The sequence below is a fragment of the Mytilus galloprovincialis genome, chromosome 2 (assembly GCF_965363235.1).
Source record: "Mytilus galloprovincialis chromosome 2, xbMytGall1.hap1.1, whole genome shotgun sequence".
Taxonomy (NCBI): Eukaryota; Metazoa; Mollusca; class Bivalvia; order Mytilida; family Mytilidae; genus Mytilus; species Mytilus galloprovincialis.
In genome coordinates, this window is record NC_134839.1 from 51,617,414 (window position 1) to 51,636,162 (window position 18,749).

At 32.8% G+C, this 18,749-nt stretch overlaps 1 long non-coding RNA gene across 1 annotated transcript; it reads left to right on the forward strand.

Annotated features, from left to right (window-relative positions):
- The first annotated feature begins 16,766 nt into the window (after positions 1–16,766).
- Positions 16,767–17,878, forward strand: LOC143062286 (uncharacterized). Its single transcript, XR_012974661.1, has 2 exons — positions 16,767–16,942; positions 17,641–17,878. It is a non-coding gene; the product is annotated as an uncharacterized LOC143062286 (long non-coding RNA).
- The last annotated feature ends 871 nt before the right edge of the window (positions 17,879–18,749 follow it).

Below are 18,749 nucleotides of genomic sequence, written 5' to 3' on the forward strand. Positions count from 1 at the left end.
ATACGATAACGTTGAAAGTTAATGGAGAATTAATGAAAATACTGTTTTTATCCGAACCTTGACAAAAAAATCCAGATGGTTTAACATACTCTACAAAATCCTTTACAAAAGATTTGTATTGGTTGTTTGATGATGACCACAATATAGGCCAAAAACATGACGAAGTCCATTTCGGAACAACGATAGTACCCTTTCCTTTACAAATTAACATATGATTTAATGCTCTACCTACAAGGTGAACAGGAGGAACTAACCAACAGTTATAAGTATTCCACGAAAACCCGAGTGCTTCAACACCACTTGTATCTGGACACCAATACGCCGAAAAGAAATTAGGTAATTTGTGATTGTTATAGTCGGCAAAAATATCACAATCGAACGGACCCCATAAAGAATTAAAATACTTGATATACACATCATTCACGTACCAGTCATTAAAATCAAACATTTTACTGTAAAAATCTGCAGTGGTGTTAAGTTCCCGGGGAACCCATTCTACTTCAAGGGATATGCAATTGCGAATGCACAGATTAAAAATTTTCAAAGCGATTTCTTGTAATTCTGATCTCATGCTCCCAGCCCGCACAATTTTAACTACATTTTGATTGTCTGTATAAATTTTCACCAAACGATTTTGAAAATCGGGCAATAAGGAAAATAGGGTTATAAATACTGATGAAAGTTCTCTGTATATAGAGCTTTTCTTCGCCTCGTCGGGAGTCCACATTTTATGTACAATTTTATTTGACGTTTGAACAGCAAACCCCGCACAAGCGAAGCCGCTTGCATCAGTAAAGACAATTGTATCTGGCAGAAATGAAACGGGTAAGAGAGATTTCCTGGGAAGTGAAGTGCAATTATTCTTCCAAAAATTTAATTCAACAATTGCTTCGTCGGTTAACTGAATATGAAAATTCCAATAATCGCTAGCGGCGATAAGAATGAGCATATTCCTGGACATTATTCTGAAAATGTTTCCAAAACTGGGAATGAAAGAAATAATCTTGCCAGTAACTCTTGCTAATTGTCTAGCGGTTACATTATTGATATTGCTAAAAATATCGTCTATAGTAGCTTTGAAACGCTTAATCTTATCTTCAGGTATCTCCAAATTAAAAGTGTCCAAATGCCAACGGAACCCAAGCCAAATTAAAACTTTTGTGGGGTCCTAAATACTTTTTCCATGATTCAGGAAAAAACCTGCTGACAATAAATCATGCTTTACGACCTTAGAAAGCTTCACACAATCCTCAAAAGAGGACTCAATCCCCCAACCGTCATCTAAATATATGATCATACGATAACCGTGTGATCTCCAGTGCTTAACTAGTGGCCTCAACACTTTAGAAAACACGTGACCAGCTGTAGATAAACCAAACGGTAAACATCTAAAAACGAAATACCGAGTGCCGGTTGGGAAAACCCAACAAAAACCTAATCTTCGTGTATATTAATATGATGATAACCACACTTTAAATCAAATTTTATCAGAAATCCTGGATTTGATACAAATTGCAAAGCCTCGGTTACACCTTTGTATTTAAATTTCCTTTTTTCATTAAACTTATTAACGTGCCTCAAGTCCAAAATCAATCGCTTTTTACCTGAGTTGTTAACTGACACCGATAACGGATTAACGATAAAAGGAATGTGATCTTTCACCTCACTAATCACACCTGTTGACAATAATTCTATAATTGACAACTCAACAACTCAAGATGTGTATTTTATAGCTGAAGTGTTGTTCTTTAAAAAAGCTGACGGAAGCAATTTGTAAAAAGGTATCAGGTATCCAAATTCGACAACATTAAGAACAAAATTATTAGCATTTAAAGTATTTTTCCTAAAGTCTAAATTTCTCCGTAAATTATCTACTCCAAACGAGCTGGCTGAGGAGCACTCAAATTCAAAATCTTGATCGTGACTTATAAAAGGAGATAAATTGTACTTAACTGTTTCATCACTTTGCCGCTGAAGAACCACTGGTCTCGGCTGGTTGGAACCTACGTCTCTTTGGGCAGTGGTAGGCCCAGTGACCCTCGCCATTGCAGTAATAACACCTGTCTGTTGGTGGTGAACTGGTGAAGTACTCATTCTGGTTGTAGATACCGGTGCGAGGTCCTGTGCGGGTTTGTGATCCTTGTGCAGCCGGGTATTTGTAGTTTCTAGATACTTCTCTTGTAGATGCTGATGAAGTGTTACGAAAAGGCTCATCTTGAGGAATTTGGGAACTCTCTGGTTCTGGAATATAAGGAGCAGGACGGGTCCTTATTTTGTCACGTCTTTTAGCTTTGGCCCGGTAATCGGCTTGTCTTAACATAGTTGCGTCGTCGGTCCCCTCTGTAATAGGGTCGTCTATATATTCGTCTACTACGTCCCACCCGTACTTGTCGGCTATGCGAAGAAGCTTATTTCTTTCCTTTAGAGCCTTTATGCTCTTTGCTAGATATTGAATGGCTAAAGCCGGAGAGTCTTTCTCTATGAGTTTTAGGGTCTTTTCAAGTTCTGTTAAACGTTCTCCGTTAAAATTAAATTGTTTTTCATTACCGTCGTACCTGAATTTAGGAGTCTGTTTAACCGGAGGTACACTTTCAGCTTCTTTAGCACCAATTCTTGTGTCAATCTCCTTGAATAGCTCTTCTTTGTGCTTTCTCAATGTCAAATCAAGGCTCTGGGTGAACAGCGATAAGGCATCCTCAGGTGAAAATCGAGTAGACCCTTCACGTTCTTCACTGCGTTGAATTCGAATAGGCGATTCCGGTTCAGGTTCACTCATATTACCAAGGTCAGTATACGTGTCGATCTGATCAGTAAGTTTTTCTCGACAAGAGAAAAGGCGCCAAATCTGGATATATATGTGTGAAAACCGAATTACTGATTTAAGCGAATGCGAATATTTATACGCCAAATTAAGAAATGAATAGATACTTTATTCTCTAAAAACTAGATACAAGTTTACAGAGAAACATACAATATAAATACAGACACAATAGTTAAGGTAAACAAATACCTTATGGTATTATAGTTTCCTAAAATTGCTTAAACCCACTTCATTTAAACTTTGATGAATATTTGCTCATTGACAATCATTCTACATCTCTTTATTTTCTATGAACAAAAAAAGAATGAAATGTTTCAATCTGACTTTCTCCATTGTTGAATTTAAACAACGATTCTTGGAAAAAAAATTCTTCTTAAAGTTTTCTTTTGGCTTAAAGTTAAAAAATGATGTATGCCCTGAGTAATGAAATTCTTCATCTCGAAATTTGATAAATTAAAAAAAAGTGCAAGCAGGCGAAGCTTCAGGTTTTTTGCGTGAACCCCCTGAGGTTTTTGTTGTTATATATTGGTGAGTTTTGAGAGTGTCTAAGGCCCATTCGATATCCTCGGAAAGTTGATTCTCGGAACGTCTCGAAAATTTTTGGTCATTTATATACACGTCAGGTTGTTATCCTAGCCTGGCATCCTGACCCAATATAATACTTCGTCGATAGGTCTACTGCCGAGTAGTGAGCCAGGATCCCAGGCTAGTAGTTATCTTTGTCTTTGATACGGTCCCTCTATGGATAGGCTACCACGTGACATTGTATATTTCAACAATCAAATTTATTTGTAGATTGGAAAGTAAAACAATAAAGACTAGGTTGCAGTAAAAAAAATCATATATATGTTAGAACCTATCTGCCTCTTGACAAAACATAATTATAATAATTATGTTTTATTATCATGTGAATGTTTATTAAATATCAGTATTATGATATAGCAATTATATAATTCATGCTTTGAGACGGTCCCTGTACGCGTTGTGTATATATATAGTATTTAATACAGCGTGCTTTTGTGCATTATGACAATAAACCTGGGAATAGTTTATTGATATATAATATCTATGAACAAACTTATTATTTCTGGACGTTTATCATTTAATATGTTTTGTATCTTAATTACTGCATGGAAAATGTCGGAAAGCATGAAGAAATTTAAGAAAACGATATTTTACTGGGTCGATGCAACCGCTGGTGGAAATTTATTTCCCCGAGGGTATCACCAGCCCAGTAGCAAGCACTTTTTGTGCATGTTGTGCTGACATGAATTATCATTGGTATGGTTATATTTATGAATTAACTGTTTACAAAATTTAGAATTTTTGAAATACTAAGGCTTTTCTACCTCAGGCATAGAATACCTTAGCTGGATTTGGCAAAACTTTTAGGAATATTGGTCCTCAATGTTCTGTTTGGCACATTCCCCATTTCCATTCTCAATTTTATCTTCAACTTCGTACTCTATTTGGCCTTTTTAACTTTTTTGGATTCGAGCGTCACTGATGAGTCTTTTGTAGACGAAACGCGCGTCTGGTGTAGGTACAAAATCTAGTCCTGGTATCTATGATGAGTTTATTTACAACCACTGGGTCGATGCCACTGCTGGTGGAGATTTATTTCCCCGAGGGTATCACCAGCCCAGTAGTCACGTTTTTTGTACTGACATGAATTATCATTGATATGGTTATATTTATAAATTAACTGTTTACAAAATTTAGAATTTTTGAAATACTAAGGCTTTTCTACCTCAGGCATAGAATACCTTAGCTGGATTTGGCAAAACTTTTAGGAACATTGGTCCTCAATGCTCTTCAACTTCGTACTCTATTTGGCCTTTTTAACTTTTTTTGGATTCGAGCGTCACTGATGAGTCTTTTGTAGACGAAACGCGCGTCTGGCGTATGTACAAAATTTAGTCCTGGTATCTATGATGAGTTTATTTACAACCACTGGGTCGATGCCACTGCTGGTGGAGATTTATTTCCCCGAGGGTATCACCACGCTTTTCGAACATTTCAAATAATATATCCCTCTTAGGGGACTTTAATGCCAGGACAGGTTGTGATGATGATATTGTACTTATAAATGAAGATGAACATGGTGATAATAACTTGTCTGACTTTATCGAAAATCTTATTAATGCTCTAGAAGCTCTCTCTATTCCCATGGAGCGGGAAAGTATGCATAAAGGTAAAAATAGATATGGCAATATGCTGTTAAATTTTTGCAAAGGCAACGGGGTTTTTATACTAAATGGAAGACTGGGAAAGGATCAAAATATCGGGCGATTTACTTGTCATAATGCCAGTGTAGTAGATTATTGTATAAGCAGTACTGAACTTTTGAAAACGTTTAAGGACTTTGAAGTTTTAGATTCAAGTTAGTTATTATCAGATGTTCATAACCCACTCTCTATTACTTTTTTTTGTGATAAAAACTTGGCAATTGACCGTGCAGAAAATGTTGATTATTTTAGTAAAAATAATACATTTACGAAGATAAATAGATGGAATTCTGAAAAGATAAATGTTTTTCAAAATAATATTGATGTAGAAAAAATAGCAGAATTAGTATACAAACTTACAAATACTGATTTGACTGTAGTGAATAAGAACATGATTAATTCACTTATGGATGATCTGTGTAATATTTTTAACAAGTCTGGGCAAACAACTTTTGGTACTAGTACTGTGAAACAGAATAAGAAAAGGGGAGATTTTGGAAATAAGAATAAACCCTGGTTTGATGAGGAATGTAAACTTGCATGTCAAAATTACAGGAAATTAAAAAGACGTTTTAAGTCCAAAAATCATTCTAAAAATCATTTCAGACATGCTAAATACCGAAAAAGCTTATAAACACATTCTCGATAACAAATTTAGAAACTTTAAAAAAGATCTTTCGGATAAAATTCAAAATTTGCGTGGCAAAAATCCGAAAGAATATTTGAAAATTTTAAATCAGAATGAAAGAAAGAAACAACCCGATATTGACATCGGAAAATTACACGATTCTTTAAAAAATTTAAACGCTGCACCGGAAGATGACCAAAATGTGAAACTTCCAGGGATCAGTCCCATGCAATGTGAACAGCTGAATGAACATATAAATTCGCCTTTTTCAAAAGATGAAATTCTCCATTCTATCAAAAAACTGAAAAATGACAAAGCTTGTGGTGAAGACAAAATTATAAACGAATACATAAAATCCACATCAAATGAGTTTCTATGCATTTATGAGAAATTTTTTAATATTATCTTTGATAAAGGTTTTATTCCACATAGCTGGTTTATAGGTACAATTAAACCAATTTATAAAAACTCCAAAGATCCAAAAAGTGATAGACCAATTAGCTGTCTGGGAAAATTGTTTATTGCAGTTTTGAATAAAAGACTAAATGATTTTTCAGAAGAGTTTATCATAATACAAGAAAATCAAAGTGGTTTTCGTCAAAAATATTCTACTACAGATAATATGTTTACCTTGTATTCTTTTTTTTTGAATTATTGAAATGTAAGAAAAAGAAATTATATTGTGCCTTTATAGATTTTGAGAAGGCTTTTGACACTGTATGGCGAGATGGTTTGTTTTATTTAATGTTATTAAATAATATAAATGGTAAGATGTATAAGGTTACATTTAATATGTACTGTGATATTAAATCTCGTATATCATATAATAATTAGGTCTTTCCACTTTTCCGTGGAAAGACCTATTGGTTTTCTTCTGATTATTATTTTTTTTTCTTCCGCCTTATTTTCTTTCCTTCGCAGTTTTTTTGTTTCGCAAGATGTCGCTTAGATATATGGTATATGATATCGAACAGTTATTACGCTTTCGTAAGTGACACCGCGTAACCAAAATCTTTTCAATGTAAGAGTTATCTCCCCGAACACTGTTTTTCTTGTTATCGCTTAATATTCGCAACCGCATAAGAAACCGACAAATTTATTTTACCAAATTGCTCGTTATATCCTCAGGATGATTTGATCAATTTTGACCGAAGCTATCCGGAGACTCCATATGAGAGTTATTTCCCCTTTTTTGTTTGATATAAGTGAAATGTATTTCTAACTGGAAAACCATAAGTGATAGAGGTCTAGGGTCTTTTGATTTGAGGTCCTTGGTTCAAAAAAATGAAAATGAGGTCAAGGTCAAAGGTCAAGGTCATGTTCAAAATTTGGATTTTGGCTTTTTATCTCTAATTTTCAGAAATATTTTCACACAATAGTTAGTCGCAACATGTAGTTACACATAAATTTTAGTCGAAAGGGTACGTAAACATTTGATGCGAGTTTTTCCCCCTTTTATATCTAATATCAATTGTATGGTAATATAACTCATTAACAATATAAAGTAAAGACCTAGAGTCTTTTGATTTGAGGTCCTTGGTTTATGACCTTGAAATTGAGCTCAAGGTCATATGTTAATTTAACGTTCTAGATTTTGACCTTTGTTTTTACCTCATATGTATTCATGTTAAAGCGATTAGACTTTTTGCATAAGGTTGCAAACAATATGACGTTGAAAAAGGTAACCGGAAGTGACCTTTTGTAAACCGGAAGTAGCTATTTTTTTTAATAAATTATTGTAAAAGTATGTAAAACCATATATTTTTGGAATCAGCGTTAAGTGAACTATAAGACAGTACCGGAAGTAGAAAATTATCTCCCTTATTTATATCTTTTTGTATAGAAACCTTATATTTTTGGAATCAGCGTACAATAAGTTGTCATTTGACGCTGAAATTGATATTTAAAACCAAATTTTAGTATTTTCATATCCAAAAAAAATCATTACTGGTGGAAAGACCATCAATGGTTCTCTGAACAATTGGTTTTTAATTGTAAAATACTTTGCTTGTGACAACGGCGTACGACAAGGAGAAAACTTATCACCTTTCCTATTTTCTTTATTGTTAAACGATTTTTCGAATTAGAAGATTTCTTAGTCAGTAATAATATTACTGGACTTAAATCCATATCAGAAGACCTTGAAAGGGAATTAGAAATATATCTAAAGTTTTATATCATATTATACGCAGATGACACGGTGCTGTTGGCCGAAACAGCACAGGATCTTCAGATGCAACTCAATGCCTTTCATGACTTTTGCAAGGTTTGGAAACTGAAAGTAAACGTTGACAAAACTAAAACCCCAGTGTTTGGTTTGGGACGTTTGCCAAAAAATCTCCAATTTACTTATAATGACATAAACATTGAGATAGTAAAAAAGTTTAACTATTTGGATATTGTTTTTACCAAAATAGGAAATTTTAATATGACTAAAAAATACTTATCCTATAAGGCATTAAAAGCCATGTACGAAGTCCTGAAAATGGGAAGGATGTATCAGCTATCTGTAAAATGTCAGTTTCATCTTTTTGACAAAATGATCAAGCCCATCCTATTGTATGGGTGCGAAGTATGGGGCTTTAGTAATAATGATATTCTGGAACAGATTCATTTAAAATTTTGTAAAATTCTTTTAACTTGGAAATCCTCAACGCCAAATTATATGGTTTACGGGGAACTAGGTCGTCATCCGATCAAAATAGATATTAAAGTTCGAACATTACTATTCTGGATTTGATATCCGGGAATCAAGCAAAGTTTTCCTTCATATTATATCAACTTTCTCGTCATATGAACGATCACCATAATAACCAGATAAAATGGATCTTGTTTGTACAAAAAATATTTCAAGATTGTGATTTCTCATACATATGGGAAACACAAAATTTTGTTAATAAAGAATGGTTGAAAACTGTTTTAAAGCAGAGATTGCTAGATCAATATCTTCAGAACTGGAATTCCCTCATTCAAAATTCGCCAAAAGGTATAAACTACAAATCTTTTAAGAAAAACTTGGAATTCGAGGAATATTTTAATATTTTGAACTTCAAAGACGCTATTGTTTTTTGTCGATTTCGAACGACTAATACTAAGTTACCGATTGAAACAGGAAGATGGCAAAACGTGATCAGAGAAATCCGCTTTTGCAGTCTATGTAACAATCGACAGATAGGTGACGAATATCATTATATATTTGAATGCAATTTTTTTCATCAAAAACGAAGAGAGTTTTTAACTGCATATTTTACAAAACGACCAAATACAGTTAAATTCTCTGAACTTATGTCAAATAGAAGACAAAAATCAGTTCTGAAGAAGCTCTGTTCTTTTATAAAAAATATAAATACTTGTGTTTGTACTCCTGGCTTGTAACTTTTGTAACCTCTCTCGCTTGTTTTGTACATATTGTAAATATTTATTGTTGTATTTGTTATCTCTGTACCGATGTAATGCATTGGCTTTATGAGAATAAAGATATAGCACAAATGAGCAGGGATGCGTACCCAACATTAGCTAAATATCTAAATTTCAAACGTGAATGAACAAAATGTTTACTTGCATGGTTTCTATTCACAAGGATTTTAAATCCTTGAATCCCACAAAAAAACATAATTAATATTTTACAATAATCATAACAAAATTATATTACTATCATAATGTTAATTATTTTATACTGTTTTAGTATAGATTTATATAGACTAAGTTGTTAATTTTTGTGTCTTTTGGTCTCTTGTGAATAGTTGTCTTATCAATCACACCACATCTTCTTTTTTTATAATTATAAGTCTCTGCTTATAATTTGTATAGCAATATATACATAAAGTGGAATGTTAGAGTTAGAAAAGTGATTGATTTTGATAAATAAAATGTCCATCCGTAAATATTTGACGTTTGTGTTTATTGATATTATATTCTGAATTTTCGGAAAAAAATCACTTACAAGGATGTATAGGCGAGTGACATTCAGACCTAAAAAATATTTTTAATGCACCTTTCTAACACACAGCTATATTATATATCATTCGAAAGAAAAAAATGTGTAGATTCCATTTTTTCCGGTTGTAAAAGTGAAATATGGTGCAATTTTTTTTTGAAATTGGGGTCAAAGGTCATTCATAAAAAAATTGAAAGAATAACACTTTTGTAGTATTATTGTCTTATTTGAAGCAGCCGGTAATATAGTTAATTCAAATTTTACTTTACACGATACTATGATAACGTCTCTCTGATTTTAAGTTGCATATCGTTCATGGTTTGACGATAATTGACGTCATTTTGACGTTTTCACTCTGCTATAGGTAAAACGGTACTTTCTACAAAAACGACGTATAATAACAAATATTTGACCTTAAATGTGTTAATATTTACTATAATTGATTGTGTGCCATGCAAAATAAAAAAAAACATGATGAAATATTTGTAAGTTGGACGAGTAAAAGGGAGAAAAAACAACGCAATAAAGAGAGTAAAAAGTAGACGTCTTTGTCACATCAACAGTGACAATAGTCTCCTGTTTGTTAACAACCTACAAACCGTGTCAAGATCGGAAATCACTTTCTTACATGTTTAATACAACCACAAGCAAAGTTGAAGAGGATATATAAATCACATTTTAAGTCTGTCCGTCCGTCAGTCCCCACTTGTTTGCGGCCCGTGTCGAATTACATCAGGTAACTTATACATGTATACAGATATACAGTTCATACAAAAACCAATGATTTCAAATACAAAATGCATTGCCTTGAACTATAGAACTGATGTTAAACACACTTAGTTCAGAGATGTATTATGGGATGGCAAGTGGTTCTTCATAAATTAAATCAGTTCATTTTGACATTGGCGTTGACATTTGAGCCGTCAAGTTTTCAAACATTGTTTGATTCGTTCTTGTCTGGTTTGTGTCCGGTTCATATCTTTTGAACCGTTGAACCTGGGTTTTCCAAACTAAGTATGCATATACATCATATAATAGGGGATGGTCATAAACTAAAATCAGGTCACTATGATATGGATCCAATCATAATGGAATCCTGTCCGCGACAGCAAAACTAAGGCTTACTAAACTTCAGATACAGAAGTCGTTTTCACAAAAAAACTTAAAGACAAGATTAATCGTAGGTAAACTGATCTATTCATGACTTACGACCAGCTTTAGTCGTAAGATTTGTTGTGAAATTGACCCCAGATGCAAAATTAGAATGCGGTGATTTACAAACTAAAGTTAGGTCCCACGGTGACCTTTATTTTGACATTTGGGATTATATACTTTACAAACACTGTAATTTCTTAACGTGTTTTTTTATTACGACTGCATTTTTTTTCACTCACGTTTGTGCAGTCAAAACGTTTGCAGTTAAAAATGCAAGCTTTAATTCAAAACTTAGATATATATATGTATATAGATATTTATCAACTAATATGAATTTGCGGGATATAGTTCGGCTAAACCTATATAGTTTTTTTGTCATTCTGGAGGAGTTTCTCTAAATAATCTATTTATTTAAAAGAAACAAAATAAATCTTATTTATAACAAATAATGCTATTTTCTATTTGTGATTTTTTAACAATATAAGACAGTCGAAATTCATATTTTAAAACTGAGCCTGTGAGGCTTTTGCTTTACTGGAACAATTCCTGATACTTCGCTGTTACTAATACAATTATATGTAACAGATGCTTACAATGATTTCAGTACATGTACAAGTTCCCTAATGCATATATTTTTCCTTCAGAAGAACAAATTTATCAAATCCTGAAGAAAGTATGAAGTATTAAGACCTATTTTGTCATCCGTACTCATACTTGGGTAAACCTACTGCCGTATTTGTTTGTTATGACGCCATGTCTTTGTTTGCCAGCTTTCAGAACATGTAGCTTGAATGATGATGCACTTGGTGGTAGGCGTGACACGATGGCAATCGTATTGGTTTGAAGTCTGATATTATGTAGCTTGCTCAAATCGTCTTGATTAGACTTATGCCTACTTATTTTTGGTTTCGGACACCTTAGAGTTTTCTTGTAGCGCCGATCTGCGTGCCAATATGAATTTTGTTTAATTTATGATAGACACGCCATCTATTGGTGATTTCGAAAGCGTTAAAAGAGAGTTTTCCTAGGAACAAAGATAGATGATGAGCTATAGAACCTGCAAGAGCATGAACTGCTGGTAAAGGTACATATATTTAATAAAAGAAACTATACATGCACAATAAACATGGTGCATCGCCAACCATAATTCCCACAGGTTAAAGAACTCGTAAACAGCACACAGGTGTTTTATGTCTAGAATACAACGAAGTGTCAGGTCATCGTTGACCCTCTGACATTACGCCTCTTAAATTGTTAATCCGTATTTAGAATAAGAAGCCTGATGATATCACATTATAAGCCCGGTACCTTTGATACGTATGATTATAAGTACACTATGATCTCTGTATACCAGAGACTAAATGCTTTGATGTAAACAACTATAGCTTATCGTATGGCCTTGACAAGATGCAAGAGATAACACTGTATAATAAGCTATAAAGGTTCTAAAACAATTTTAATTAGATACCCAAAAGCTTGATTCATGCTCAAAACTACAAACAAAAGCAAAAATCATAATAGCAACTAACGACATCCATAATGAATAACAAATCAATTTGAAAGATATCAGGCATATGATCGATTGTTTACATTAGACACGCGTTTCGTCGACATAAGACTCATCGGTGACGCTCGAACCAAGTAAAACTTTGAAGAATATTTAAAAACACATTATCCTATAAAAAATACGGCTTTAAATTAGGTAATAATAATCCCTGAGGTAGAACATTTATTGTATTTCAAATATCTACAAAGAATTCAAAATTGTCAACTGAATGAATAGATATCCCCATATATTAAAGTATTCATAGCATGTCAACATACAGTGTGTAAAAATGTATAAAATCCAGAATAATACAGTGATAACGATATGTATTAAACAAGTAATGAACTTTTGAATTATACGAACATCCTTTATTTGGGTTTCAAGCCGAAAATATCTAAGAAATGAAAAAAAATGAAAATTGGCACCATTTTTATAAAAAAAAATCTAAAATTGTTACAAAAATCTTTTTTTTTTTCTCGCAAAAAATCAATTCTTTTATTTTTGAAAAGTTTTTTTTTATACATTGACATGTTAAACGTACATAAATTTTGCATTGTGACAACAGAAAATGACGCTACATGTTAATTTTTCTCGCTTCAACACTGTTGCTCATTTTTCAATTTGGAATTATTTCTCGATTTTAATTCAATTTTTACAAAAATGGCACCGTACGATTTTTTTACGACCGACCAAAAAAGGAAGTTCAGATATCATACTATAACATATAAAAAATTCAGCTGTGTGTTAGGTGGGTGCATTAAAGTCACTAACTAAGCTTCTTTTCTGAAAATGTCACTCGCCTAGTATGTAAATCATAAAATTTTAAGTTTTTGTTTGTTTGTTTTAATAGTGCAACTTTATAGCATTTAAAAATTTATACTATGGTACGATTTTGAAAATTGTATTAATTATGTTGAACAGCTATCCTACACGTCTTGACTCATTCACATTATACATCACCCCGTTCACACGCACAATATCGGTTTACGTTCACAAAAATTCCGGATAAAATGTCAACGAATTCGGAGTCAAAACACTTGAGGTAGGTAGTTTGACATCCTAATTCATGTACCATGTGCATGCATAAATATTAATTTTACTCTTGAAACCGAATTTTTGCTTTTCTTTTCTACATTCATGATACGGCAGTTAGAGCTTGGCATGTGACTTTCAAGCACGGTCATAATTACTCACGGTATTCTGACCTCTAGCTGTTTTCCTTTTGTTTTCTTTTTTGAGTCACTTTGACATTTTCGAAATGCTAAGGATTTTCTACCCAAGGAATAGATTACTTAACTTCGTACTTTATTTGCCTTTTTAACTTTTTTATTGGAGCGTCACTGATGATTCACTGTAGCCTTAACTCGTGTCTGGCGTACACTATGTAATTCCTTTTTTAGCTCACCTGGCCCGAAGGGCCAAGTGAGTTTTTCCCATCACTTAGCGTCCGGTGTCCGTCGTCCGTCGTCGTGAACTTTTACGAGAATCTTCTCTGAAACTACTGGGCCAAATTAATCCAAACTTGGCCACAATCATCATTGGGGTATCTAGTTTAATAAATGTGTCCGGTGATCCGGCCAACCAACCAAGATGGCCGCCATGGTTAAAAATAGAACATAGGGGTAAAATGCAGTTTTTGGCTTATAACTCAAAAACCAAAGCATTTGGAGCAAATCTGACATGTGGTAAAAATTGTTTATCAGGTGAAGATCTATCTACCCTGAAATTTTCAGACAAATCGTACAACCCGTTTTTGGGTTGCTGCCCCTAAATTGGTAATTTTAAGGAAATTTTACTGTTTTTGGTTATTATCTTGAATATTATTATAGATAGAGATAAACTGTAAACAGCAATAATGTTCAGCAAAGTAAGATTTAACAAATAAGTCAACATGACCGAAATGGTCAGTTGACCCCTTTAGGAGTTATTGCCCTTTATAGTCAATTTTAACCATTTTTCGTAAATCTTAGTAACCTTTTACAAAAATCTTCTCTGAAGCTACTGGACCAAATAAATCCAAACTTGACCACAATCATCATTTGGGGTATCTTGTTTAAAAAATGTGTGGCGTGACCCTGCCAACCAACCAAGATGGCCGCCATGGCTAAAAATAGAACATAGGGATAAAATGTAGATTTTGGCTTATAACTCTAAAATCAAAGCATTTAGAGCAAATCTGACATGGGGGTAAAATAAACTATTAGGTCAAGATCTATCTGCCCTGAAATTTTCAGACAAATCGTACAACCCGTTGTTGGGTTGCTGCCCCTGAATTAGTAAATTTAAGGACATTTTGCAGTTTTTGCTATCTTGAATATTATTATAGACAGGAATAAACATCTTTTTATATAAATTGGTTCTTTTGAGAGTATGTTCAGGTATTCCTAAAACTTCTGAAAATAAGATATTCATCAAAACCAAGTTTTTTGTAGAATATTTGGATTGATTTAAGTAAAATCAGGAAATTCTTAAAATTTGAGATGTTTTATGAGTCTTTAATAAGTCGCTATATAAGAGGTCCAAATGAAGCTAGTGTGTTACTCTCAGGAAAAATATACGAAACCTTCTTATAAGATGCATGCCACAGGGTTTCTATTCATATGGAAATGTCTATACAATATCTACCATGAGCAAAGACAGCTTCAGTAACGAGAGTTGAGAATAATTGAAAGCATCCCGAGGAAGCAAAATATGAAGATATGATAGATAAAATCAATGCATCCGAATTGTAAAGCAAACTGAGTGCTGAAATTTATACTGCGATTGATTTGTTCAATTTGCATTAGACATCCGGTTTGTAGAAACTGGGATTTGCAAAAAGGTTATGGAAAAAAATGATGTACATTCCCAAGTAATAAATAAAAAAGTCGAGCTTTAAAATGTATATTCAAATAGTAGCTGTATAAATACACTTTTCTATTCACAACTATCCACCATTGCTTTCAATTAACTTAGTGTGTATAAAGTGTGAATCCAGATAGTTCATTTTCACTGTCGTATGCGAGTATATCTTTTGTAGAATAAAGGATAATGAGAAAAACTGCGTTTGTTTACTTTTTAAAAATACAATATAATTGATTTGAAAGTATGTTTTAACACAATTTCATTAGAATATAACTTTTTAATGATTAATAACAGGATTAAAGTCCAAAAAAGTGTAATTAAAGAAGCTGAATCCATAATATTGATTACTAAATGCGATTAATATTTACTATAAATGCGCGATCATTTCTGATGTTGAATATTTGGAGGTGCGATGAATTTTCATTGTTGTTTTATATGATAATTCGACATGAAACAACTGAAAATATTCTTTTAAGGACTGAAATATTGATGATATTTACAAGTTGAAATGCAAGCTAGTCGTAGATGCTTACTTAAATACACACGGGTATAACCAACGTATTGTTGCTTCCGGATGTTGTGCGTTGCGTACCGTTTGTCAAAAAAAAAAAATCAGTACGTTCGTTGCGTGTTTTTGTCAAAGGTCTGTACCGTTCGTTAGTAAACACCGATAACAAAATTAACTGTTTCTATTGAAACATCTATCTTTTATTTATTTTTTGTTAGCTACTAAAACTATTTGACATTTCTAACATTTCATATTGAAGATTAAAACAACCTGAATTTTGTATTTGTTTTGCGTGAAACAGAACTTACTGGAGGTAGAGAAACCCACTCATCGGCAGCGCCTGATTGCAACTTAGATTTTTTAGAAATCCAGTATTTCGAGGTCGACCTGTCTATTTAAAATAGTCACATGGTGTTCACTTAATATACATAATATATAAAGCTGTCAGGGGCAGTAAACTTTGTTTTCATAAACATCTAATACTTAAGAACAGTACGACAATTAGTCTTTGGTGGAAATATTAGGACGGTCTATCTCCAATATCGCTTTGCGATTAGCGTCCGGAATTATCTGTTCGGCGGTTATACCCCGGACCATTTAAACATGAAATAATAAACTCTATTCAAAATATATCCTTGGATTCTTGTAATTTAAGATATTTTCCAAATGCTTGTAGTTTAAAGCTTTGGTTGGCTTGCTTGCTTTGTGGTTGTTTGACCGCGTCCATTACTCATTTTTCATTATTCACTATTCAATGTTAAGTTATGAATAATGAATAATGAAATAGTTTATATTTCAGTATTCAAGTTGAAAACTGAATAATGAAATAGAAAATTTATTTTTCGACTGTGAAACTTTATCCCGTATTTCTGAATTCGTCATTTTTGGTGTTAATTAACAAATTTTTAACTTCATATAAGAAAAATAAATCAAAACACTATTTGAAATTTTTATCTTTATTTATTTGTTTAGTTTCGGAGGATAAACTAGCGGGTTTCCCTAACTATTTTTACCAGAAATTCCTTGTTTTAATTAATGTTTGGACGTCACCTGAATACCAAAACATATATATATATATGAATTGAAATACGATATATAAAGCAGTGCGTGAACCGGTGACAAAATATTATCGCCCCTGTAAACAGTGGGCTCTTCTGACTAGAGGTAATCGGTAAAGAACAGCGGAAAATGGTGTACATTGTTTACGAGCTTGAAATGAGCTAACACAGACGAACTGAGACGTGTCAACGTAATGTGAATATGATAATGCACCAGGTAAATTATTAATTGTTAAGTTTATCACATCATCGTATCTTCATATGATAGGTAAATAAGTGAATTTTCGGTTTTAAGTGTCTTCAGGGTTCAAACCTGGAATCATGCCAACCTTTCATTATTTTTTTTTAATACTAACCTATAGTCGGAACATCTTGATTTTCTCCCAATTTGTAAAGTTAATTATACTGCTTGACATGTATTTTTTTTGGGAAAAAAAATTGATATGCAGTCAAATGTGGCAGTTTTTAATATTTGTTGCTATGTGAAATAAAGGGAAGTAAATTAAAGTAAAAGAAGGCGCGCTTTTTCAAATAGTAAACAATTTAATTCAGATGCATAGTATTTTGTCAAATGATAAAGAATATCGTAGAAACTTGCTAGAAATTCATCTAATTTATAAAAGATATACAACATGACATACTGAAATCTGAAAAGGGGTAAAACCACCATACCTTGAACAAATTCAGTTAAAAAAGGGGGGGTGGTAAAATGCTACGAAATTTAGATTTTATTTATTTTTTGTCGACAGCCAAAAAATGATTTGACATGTAACTAACTACTTTTTCAATTTCATTGTAAAGTAAAATTGGCTTTTTTTGGGGTCTCTGTTTATTTTGGTCTGATGTTTTCAGGTTCTCTTTGGATTGCCAAATAATATTATAATCATCTAATTGAATGTTCAAATTATTTTGCAGCGATGGTGTGTATGGAAGGAAGACTGTCATAAAACCCAACAGTTCCGGATGGCCCTTTAAATAATTGCTTAACATCAATAGCGATGTAAGATTCAAGTGTTTGATTTAGCACAAGTTTAGCCAGGTTTTCCTTGTAATTGTGGCAGAAAAACCACTAGACAGTGTCATGCATTGAAAGGATATCAAACGGATATTTTATGGAATGATTCTCGTACATATAAAATCATATGCATAGGAATGTGGAGCTAGTGTCTTTCATGCAGCAATTTTTAATTTCCAATATAAACTCTGAAAAGACAAGAGCATAGACATGTATACCAAAGAGAAACATTCTTTGTGAATAAAATCATTATAAAACTTAAATGTGTCATTAGTGTTGCATTATTTATCAGTAGAGATAATCAGATTCCAGTAAGATTGTCCAACTGATGGTTTTTGTTTGTAATCGTTTTTGTAAATCTTAGTTGTTTTGACAATCCGGGCTGTGCATGTTGCCCGGCTGACCCTTTCAGTGTGAGACAATATTTTGTTTATGATAAACAAAATCACTGATTCAAGACTGGAGCGGACCCCTTTTAGGCAGTTAGTGCGAATCCTTTAGGTTTAAACCATTACATGCAATACGGGGGGAGGGGGGAGATTTTTTTTACCGAGTCAAACATTTTTCCTAATTATAATACATTGAGATTTAATATATACTTTGCTATATGTAGTGTGTATATTAAAGTATTGCCAACAAAATTCATCAAATTTGGGATCATAATATTGTTTAAGAAAAACCCTTACCCCCTGTACATCATAAAAGTTCATAATCTTCTGTAGCACACGTGCATGGTTAATTCGGATCACATATTTTCTATTCCGATGTTATAAGAATTCGAAGGTTCATATCATTTACAATATCATTCAAAAAATTTCTGGGATTTTTTTTTACTATCAACGTTGAACCTCGAGGTTACATTGTAGTAAAAAAATCCAATAAAAACGTTGAATGTAAATGATATGCACCTTTAAATCTTATATTGTAGGACTCATGTTGTTCAAACATAATGTGTTGATCAATTATGTTATGATGATTTTGATAAACTTCACATTAGGTAATCTTTCAC